This window comes from Mizuhopecten yessoensis, unplaced genomic scaffold, assembly GCF_002113885.1.
Source record: "Mizuhopecten yessoensis strain PY_sf001 unplaced genomic scaffold, ASM211388v2 scaffold5369, whole genome shotgun sequence".
Classification (NCBI taxonomy): Eukaryota; Metazoa; Mollusca; class Bivalvia; order Pectinida; family Pectinidae; genus Mizuhopecten; species Mizuhopecten yessoensis.
This window is the reverse complement of record NW_018406015.1, coordinates 116,641-126,827: the sequence shown is the minus strand read 5'-3', so window position 1 is coordinate 126,827 and position 10,187 is coordinate 116,641. Positions and strand designations below refer to the sequence as shown.

General features: G+C 35.7%; 2 long non-coding RNA genes across 3 annotated transcripts in view; one reads left to right on the top strand and one right to left on the bottom strand.

Annotated features, from left to right (window-relative positions):
- Positions 1-4,584, bottom strand: part of LOC110450621 — a 15,574-nt gene extending 10,990 nt beyond the window's left edge. For both annotated transcript variants that reach the window (XR_002462997.1, XR_002462996.1), the window contains exons 1-2: positions 4,512-4,584; positions 3,402-3,544 (exon numbers count right to left, since the gene is read on the bottom strand). This is a non-coding gene — a long non-coding RNA (uncharacterized LOC110450621). The remainder of the gene's footprint in view (positions 1-3,401; positions 3,545-4,511) is intronic.
- Positions 4,585-8,659: 4,075 nt separating this feature from the next.
- Positions 8,660-10,099, top strand: LOC110450620. Its single transcript, XR_002462995.1, has 2 exons — positions 8,660-8,765; positions 9,981-10,099. It is a non-coding gene; the product is annotated as an uncharacterized LOC110450620 (long non-coding RNA).
- Positions 10,100-10,187: the final 88 nt, after the last annotated feature.

Sequence of the window (10,187 nt, the reverse complement as noted above, 5' to 3'; positions counted from 1 at the left end):
AAGATTGAAATGTCCCCCCCCCCCAGTTTAAATTTTTTACTCCCTATCCATACAATCTGTGTGTTATCAAGTTTATTTTAAGATCTGAAAGTTGTTTATATACATTTAGTTCCTTAATTGATTCCCTGAGAGAGCATTCTATCCAATCTAAGATCAGGGAAGTATCATCAGCATATTGCGAAAGAAGGATTAGAAAAAATTATCAACATTTATGCCTTTTATACTTGTTATTTCTAATTCTAATAGCTAAAATTTCTGCACAGAGTATAAATATATATGGTGCGATTGGGTCCCCTTGACGACAACCGCGTTTAATCTCGGCAAAAGGCTCCCCATTCCCCCATGGTTTTTTTTATAAGAAGAATACTAAATGGTTTTACCCCTTAATTCCATCAATAGAGTTTCTAAAAATAATTGGTCATTGATAACAAATCTTTCCAAAAACACTTAAAAACTTCTATCGTGGACCCATCAGACCCCGGACTTTTATTATTCTTAATACCTTTTAGAGTGTCGGAGGCCTCTTTCAGAGTAATAACTCCTTCAAGACTAACTGAATCAACATCACTTAATTTTGGAACATGACAATTCTTCAACAATTCTTCTAAATTTGTATCAACCACTTCATTGTCTACATAATAAAACTGCTCATAAAACGACTTCACTTCCCTTAAAATATCATCTTGTTCTGTTACTATTTCTCCATTATCAAGCTGTAATTTTGGAATAATTTAAGAAGTAAAATTTCCATTCTCTAAATTGAAAAAATAGTTTGAAGGTTTTTCTCCTTCTTCAATCCACTTTGCCTTTGAGCGAATTATACTTCCCTTAATCTTATGTAGTCTTATATCTTCCAATTCCAATTTCTGTTTATTAAGTTGGTCTTTGTTTACATTACTTTGATCTTCAAGAGATCTTATTGATTTCTTTACACAATCTTCCTTTAGGTTCTGGTTGGGTATTTTATAAGAAGTATACAAAATGGTTTTACCCCTTAATTCCATCAATAGAGTTTCTAAAAATAATTGGTCATTGATAACAAATTTTAAATCACCTTTTCGAGAGATTTTTTTACATAATCAGGTTGGTATACAGGGAGGCAGTATGCAGTTTAATGTTTGTAATTGTATTATTAATAAGATAGATTAAAATAATCCTGGTCATGTAATAAGGAATTGTTGAATTTCCATAGCCCCTTACCTTTTTTGAAATCAGTTAATTTTAAGGTCATTTTCGGAAAAGAATGATCAGATCTATAGCCAGGCTCTATGGTTGTTCAGAAGTACTAGGTAAGAGTCTTCCAGATACTGAAAAGAAATCTAAGCGAACCTGTTCAACAGGGTTGCTCCGCCTCCATGTTTTCCTTCTGGATTCAGAATGTTGCTCTTTAAAGACATCAATCAAATCGAAATTTTCCAGTCTCTAGTATTTTTTCCCTGGACTTAAGATTGTTTATCTTTTTGTATGTTTTATCATAATCCAACTCAGGCTTAAGGATCCCCACATATTATACACTTTTCAGACTTAAAATCAACTAATGTATCTTTTATGAGTTTGGAAAAAAAAGAAGGGTCGTCGATATTTGGACCATAAATATTTATAACTGTTATAATTGTCCCTTCAATTTCCATATTTAATGCTAAAAAATTCCCAGACCTATCTTTTCTCTCATTCAACACCTTGACTTCAAAATGGTTATTTAACAAAATGGCAACTCCCCTAGCATTTGACCTAAAAGAGTTAAAAAAAGCAAGAGTAGCCCCATTAATTTCTTCATTTTACTCTGTGAAATAGGTGTCTTGGAGACAGTAAATGTTATAATGTTTACTTCTTAAATTTGCGTTTAAATGTGTCCCCTAGACCCTGACAATTGGCTGATAAAAACTTAACCCCTTCACCTATTTCTAGAAATCTTTCTAGCTATATTGCCCTTCCATGCTTGTTTACAAAAATACAGAGAAAGGAGAAAGAAGGAGAGTGTATAAGAGGGGAAGAAGAGTAGATCTGAAGATTAGAGCAGATATAAAAGGTAAAGGAACTGAGAAAGCATGTGCACATGTTCATGAGGGGCAGATCTAAGACCTGAAGCTAACGAACACACCTTTTTTTCTACAATCAGTTAGCACAAATACCAGTTGCATATGCATAAACTGTGTAAAAAGAGTATCTAGGTAAGATGACATGGACAATCTACCATTCCAAATATTGTAAAGGAAAAAGAGAGAAAAAAAACACCCAAAAAAGACAAAACAAAAAATCCAACAAAATCATAAAACAATGAGTACCGTGGGGCGGAACAAAATACGCCCTTTCAAAGCCAAAGAGAACACATTTATTGTATCCTAATGAAAACACACATAGCGATAAAGTAATATTTGTCTAATCCAATTTGGATCAAACTTCACACAATTACAAAGGACCATAATATCTCGGACAAGTTTGAGTTTCAGGGTTGTAGAGGTGAAGTCAAGGCCACCGTTACTATTAATACAAAATCCTGGACAAGTTGAAGCCAGTGATGAAATGATGATCGATATATAATAATCGAACATCAATCGATTTGTCCTGTTCGATTCCGATTATCGATAACAAATTCCATAATCGATATAATCAGTTCATTACGGAACTTAAAGTGTCAAATGTGTATGTAATATACAGTATACATGGCAATTCATTTATTCTGGTGTTTTTTTACAATATGATTGATGATAATGTAAGCTAATTGTATACTTTTCATTATCCCAAATTAACACCAAAGGGCACCATTTTTATAAATCATTACAGTGTAATACCTAGTCCGAATTATTCTGACGTTTTATCGACTTTTTTTATATCGGTCTGTCGTCGATTAACCGAGGACAGACCGATATAAAAAAAGTCGATAAAAAGTCAGAATAATTCGGACTATGTAATAGCTAGCGGGGGCCGGTAGGCGACATGTATTGCTTTACCAATACTCAGTATGCTTGTTATTTATAACACAAGTGTTGACATGGATGTGTAATTAGCTCATCTCATCTAGCCTTACATAGCTCACTGTAGCTATACTCATACTCAAAAGTGTAATTTCCCTATATACACTTCAGTAAACTTTACCCCTAGTAGAGTTTGATTCTAGGATATTCGATTCTAAAGAAGATTTGATTAAATATTGGTATTTTTTGTTGGGGCCCTGTACCAGTCCCTGGTGTTGGGGCAGGCACACCAATTTTACAATTGCATTACCCTCTTTCTTCCACGGATATCTCTTACCAAGGTTTAAAGAAATCCATTCACTGGTTCGATTAAGGTTTATACACATCAGACAAAAAACGATTGCAATAGGTCACTTGAGCCATTGGCTCAGGTGACATAAATATTCCCCAGCTTTATCTCCACTGCAGTTTGCCGATCATACTCACTCTAAGCTGTTGCATGCTTTCCTATGTAGCCCTCATTTTCTGCTGATGTTGAAGGTTTAATTTTGACATTTTTTCCTGTCGATTCGAAACCAGGTGGTTGAGTTGGTCTTTCACTGATGTTCTGGATTTCTTTACAGGTCTCACTAAAACAATAAGATAATGCTGTCAACTTTAATATGATATATAGGACCGCTAGTAATTTAAAGACTGATATCACTACATACTTAATCCAAAATGTTGCCACGATTTTTTTTTTTATATTTCATGATAAAGCACACTTTAGAATAAAATCAACTCAGATGTTTTTCCTTTACTTGTGTAAGAAATATACCGAAAGTTTTGTTTCCAGATAATCATCCAAGAACTAAAAGCATTTATATAACAAACCCACTCGGTTTAAGGAGAAAACCTGATGGAAACTGAATGAAAATTTATCCAGAAGTGATTGTGATGCGGAGATACAAAAAGGCCTTGTTTTCAATGGTCATAACAAAACAACATGGTGCAAAATTTTATCAACAGACAATCATGTCATTGATCAGGTATTATAGCTGAAAATTGGTCATAAAATTGTAATTCAACCATGCAACCAGCGGACCAGATTTATTTCAGTACTTGACTTAGAGTAAGTTAGACCTTTAGTTCTAGTTCTGGTAAAGCAAATTCATCTTTTATCAGTACTGAGTGATTTCATGAAATAAAATATAACCCTAGTAACAAATATTAATCTAACATCTATATCTTTTTTTAATTGTACATAAAAAAAAACCACCTTGAATATTTGAATGATCAACCACAGCCAGTAAGAGACTGTGACATTATTCAAATGGACGAATTCATAAATGTCTTTATAATAATAATAATAATATACAATATTTGATATAGCGCCCTATCTAGCTAAGATATGTTTCTGGTCCAATAATTGTATATCTACTGTACTCTCCTTTATGTATATTCTCCTGTTTTATTTTGTTATTTTCCCTTTAATATGAGTACCTGTACTTGCCTGTCTTATCTTAAACTACCTTAACCTGATAATCTCTACCTGTATTTCTTTTCCCTAACTGTATCAACAAGTACCAGATTTTTCTTCCTGACATACTAACGTACCTGTGCTCCAAAATATACAGTTGGTCTCTTGTCAGCCATGTCCATTTTCAGGGCTGAAATCTGAATATGTTTCCAAACTAACTCTAATACAAGTGATTTCTTTTATCTCAGATATAGATATAAACATAGAGAGAGAGAGGACGGGGGATACGCGCGTGCTACAGATGCTGTTCGTTACCCTCCCCCTATCACACCTAATATAGACAGGCACCAGGCAATGTTACGGTTGCCAGGGACACCGGCATCAACCCAAAACATTTGCATACAATTATCCTAACACAAGCGTATATAACTTTCCTTACCTATACCGAGTAATTGCACATCTGAAAGGTCTGAGGGTTTCTTATCCCCCCCCCCCCCTCCAAAAATCACAAAGATGAAAGTTTATCTCACATTTAAGAAAAGGATTCTCAATTCTTACTAAAACACGAGAACAGTTTATTAATACTTCAATAATCTAAATAATCTTCTCACACATTGCTATGATTGTATTATTCCGTCGAGGTCATGTTTGTTGTACACATGTGGCCTCTTGTTACACACTAACGTGAGTCTGAGTGAAAATATAATCTGAAAACTGTAAGATGTGTATCTTAAACAAACTGCCAGGCGTCCATTGAACCTACATGACTGTCTATGTGTTAGATAATGTTAAAAGAGGCTGACATGTTGAAGTTCAAACTATAACGAGTGCAATTAAGATGAAACAATTTCAAGGTTTTCTGGTATTATAGGATACACATGCGCTTCGGTTGGTTGTCTGATCTTTATGACTGACATAAGTTCATCCTACTGTTAAATACGATTGTAGTGCTTGTAGTGTTGAAAGAAATTGTTTTATTTCGACTAAAAAGTTGGTTTTGAGAAAGACATAAATTCATGGTATTTCAAAAATACGGTCACCCTTAAAAGCGTCTTCAACCGACAACAAGCGTCTTCAAGTGACAACAAGCGTCGTCAGACAAAATCTTTAAAAATACCGAAAAAGTAAGCGACATCAGAAGGTATGTTGTTAATATGACTTTAATACACCGCTGTACCAAATTTCAATTTGATATTTGATAAAATGATCATTCCTATAAAGTTTCAGTTCAATCGGCCCAGCAGACCTTGACTTAAAAGTTTGAAATAGTTTTACAAAATGGCGGCCATATTGGATTTCTGATCGACCCGAAAAATAACAACACTTGGTCAGGGAGATGTCAGTAACCTTCCCATGAAATATTAATGAAATCCCTTTGCCAGAATTTCAGCTTAAGTTGAAAATGTAAAATGTTAACAGACGACGCACGACGACGGATAGCAATAGGTCACTAGAGCTAATAAGCTCAGGAGACCTAAAAACCAGGGACGCGAAAACGTGTTCGCGCGAATCGCATGGACCTGTTAAACAACAAAAGTTGTAAATTAGTTACCTGATGACAATTACGCTAAATGAAGAACATTTTTTACGCTTTCACAACACTTGTGTGCCCGCAGGGCGGGATTCAAGATGCGAAAGGTATTGACATTTGACTTTTTTACGAGTTTGAACAGAGAAACAGTTATTCTTAGGTATACAGACAAAATGCATTTGATTATATGAAATACCGATATTTACACCTGTGTGCCAGTTATTTCACAAGATAAAAAGTGTCCACCAAGTGACACGGCGTATAGCTTCGTAAAATCGTAAAATTAAATTCACGATAACTCGATCATTTTTCAACAAATTTACCTGAAATTTAGTATAAAGGTGTATAATAGCAGAGACGTATAATACATAATTATACGTCTCTGATAATAGTTATACGAATAACATATTTTCTGATGTCGCTTACATTATAGGTTAATATTAGAGATATTGTCTAAAGACGCTTTACGATCTGTACCAGTGTTATATTCACACACGTATGCCACGCCACCGATCGTAATAATAAATGAATCGAAACTCGATCATTTTTTTTCAAATATCGAGCTGAAATTTGGAATATATATCAGCAGGGATGTGTAGTGGACTACACATCCCTGATATCAGTAAAAGTCTATATATGTCTCTGCTTTACCGAGTAATTTTAACGATATTATCTGACGACGCTTTCTTCACTTTACATGCTAATACACACATGTGCCACGCCGCGATCGTAAAAATTCAATTCATCATAACTCGGTCATTTTATCAAATATCACATTGAAATTTGGTACAGAGGTGTATTATAGCACGGAATTAGATTCGATGTTATCTAAGTCCGTGATTATAGTCATACTTTGTCGCTTACTTTATTAGGCATTTTTAAAGATTTTGTCTGGCGACGCTTGTTAATTGTCACTTGAAGACGTTTGTTGTCGGTTGAAGACGCCTTAAAGGGTGACCGAAAAATATAACCCGATCCCAAATAGTCAATAAATCGAGGTATCAATATCATGTAGATGAAATGCAACACCGTCAGCAAGATTGTGCAGTATGCGAACACCCGCTTGTTTCGCACACTGGGAAGCCTACTGGCACGGACTAAGATAACATCTAATTACAGGGTCACGTTACTATAATCTGTTCCGTGCTGCTAGTAATTAGAACAGTATGTGACGTTGTGTAAACCGTATGTACCACTTGTTATACCAGATGCCTCTCTATCTCACCTCGGATTCCAGGGATTTTTCTAGGTAAATAATAGTGAAATTTGGAAAAATCATCGACATATCGAGAAAATATTCATTCAATAAAAAGACAACATATTGACCAAATTTTCTTTATTTTCTTATATTTTACTAAAAAGGCAGGCCGGATTATAGTTTTTTGTTCCTGAACTTATTGACCAGAGAGTCTAAGGGCCTCATCAGACAGGAGATTTGGGGCCCCGATGGGCTACTCCAACAATGTTTTGACAGGCCCCGTGTAACCTCTAACTGCCCACACCTGATTTTCCCGATGCTGACGATCACATTTTCAAAGTTAGGATTTTAAAAATGTATAAGTGTGTTTATAATAAATATAATCTTTATTTAACGTCGTGTACAATTGTCAACAAAAAACATAAGCTCTGTAGAGCTTTTATTACGACGCCGCTAAGGGGACAAATGGTGTTTTTCGTGGTGGAGGAAAACCCACGGGGAAAAACCACCGTGCCATCGGAGGGATAACAACTAACCCTATCAGACATCACTCTCTTTTTTCCACCACCGCTTGGGATCGAACCGAAATTCTTGGGAGAGCGAGTGGTCTGAAGCTCACGCTTGATAGCACACAGTAGTACAATGACTACCGCGGCACCGATCATTATACATTTAAAAGTTCAACAGGGTCCAATAAATATTCCTTTCCGTAAATCCATAATCAGATAAGAAGAATTTCGTGTCTAAAACATAAATAATGAGTTTTTCCTCGTTCGAAGTGAAGCAGACAACATTTGCCATGATTTTCCGGTTAATAAAAAAAGGATTACATGTAATGTTCTACAAGCGAAATACAAAAAAAACTCAAATTCATTTCGTTCCGTTTGAAAATCTCCCTACTATTTTGTATCAACTCATGAAGCCATGTTGTAGAAGTAAGTCAGAGAAGTGCTTCAACGACATGGACATGTATTTTGAGTGTTATATTCAGTAATATTACTATATATTTGTGTTTGTGGCATTCATATGAGATCTATATGATATGAACCGTGAGTAGACATCGTTGCCATGAACATGACTAACAGCTTCAAACGTTATACTCTACTTTCAAACGCTGCGGTGACTTTGTTTATGTAGATCAAGAAGACGCTTTGCGTTTCCATCCCAAAAGAGTTCCAACAATAACAACGAGAACAGTGTGTTTTGTTCTGAACATTTTATTTTGGTCATAAAACATGTGTGGAAGGGTTCAATTGTACATAGGATTAAGTTCGCCTTCGAGCTAGAGGGAATTTCCCTTTAGCTCGAAGCTAGAAGGGACATGCTGTTTAGGTCCAAATGTGTAATATCACCAGCCTTTGGGGGGGGGGGGATCCTGATATTGGGGGAAAAAGAAGCCTAAATCTCATTGGTAATTGGGCCGTATATCGGCCCACGAGATACCCTAGACAAGCCCTGGATTCCTTATGGAGCATCCTCATCCTCTTCTTCTCATCTGTCATTCATGTAACAATAATGCTGATTGGCTGAAACACAACATCAGCAACTTTTTCGTTCAATCAGAACGCTTTGTACATCTGATACAGCCCATACGATCTGTGGAGCTAGACACTATATAAATCGACAGGTAGCCTTCATCGAAGCATCAGACAGCTTTTAACCGTAAGTATGTGTGGACCTAGCGTAGGACTTGCAGTGCCTAACCCTCTATTTACTATTATACCTACTACCTAATATTCTATAGTATTTACTGAGTATTAGAGTAAGTCGTTTTTATGCCATGTAGTTTTCTATAGATTTTCCAAGCGTGTGTTTGATTTCCTTTCTCTTAAACCCTTTTTTTTTTTTTTTTTTTTTTCGACGTACGAGATTGGAATTATTTGGCCAGATTATTTGTCATTTGAACTTTTGTCATACCAGAGAATCTTTATACCTGGTCAACTGTCTTCGCCAGATATTTACATGCTTATACCTGTGTTCTGAAATGTGTGAGCTACCTTATAATCTATTGGAGCTTATCCAGTGGACGATTTCATTTTATACAATTCTGTGTGTGCTGTCTGTACAGCCTGGAACACTGTCTACTCGGAATTTCCTCTGATGTGATTCCATATAAGGGAACTTTACCCTTTGTGAATTTATCTTCTCTTACTTCACTTGGATTTTAACATTTTGGAATCCCTTATTCCTTTTCATCACCCTACACCATGTGTGCTCTTATTATCACAGGTATGCTATATGGAGCTTGTTACAGCAGCCGGTCCCATAGCCGGAGGGGGCGGGGCCCCGTCATACAAGCCGGATAGTGTTTCTCCCACTGCATGTCTTATTCAGACTTTTGTTTGCATGTACGACTCTTTGTTTATATAGTGTTCTCTTACATTTGTTGAGAAAGTACACTTGCTTTCATTTCTGATTTCTTGTTCGATCTAGACATATGGCACTGTTGTATGATATTGTAAGAACACAGTGTTGAATATCGCTTAAATGTATACATTCTTGGAGGGGAAGTTTGTAACTTGATAAAATTTGATAATTAAAGCAATTTCACTGCTCATTAATATAACACAGTCATGTCAAATGATCCTTCAAAGGCCAGCTAATGAACACTGGTTAAATCAAATTCATTTAATAGTTTGTGCTCCGTTTATAACTTAAAGGGATAAAGGTTTGACAATTCTATATATATACGTTGAATTTCTCCATATATTATAAAGTAGCTTTGTCACAGTACAGAGGAGGAGATATTTCACCAAGACGAGGGAAATAGTTGTTTTCTCAAATCGGACCAAATGATTATCAGTGTCACATATGTACTATGACTACAAACATCTAAAAATACTGATAAACTGAACAGTGTAATTTTGTATGTTTCAGGACGGGTTTGAAGGGTTGATCTGTTCTGTTGTTGACCTTGTGCAGGGCAGTCCAGAGATTGACTTCGTCTTCCGATTTCGAATACTTTTTATTTAAAAGGCAGAGAGCTTGCTCCTGCGATATAACCATCCAAGATGAACGTCGACTTCAGTGATCCCGATTTCCAGTATCTTGCAGTAGATCGCAAGAAATTGTTGAAAGAGCAGA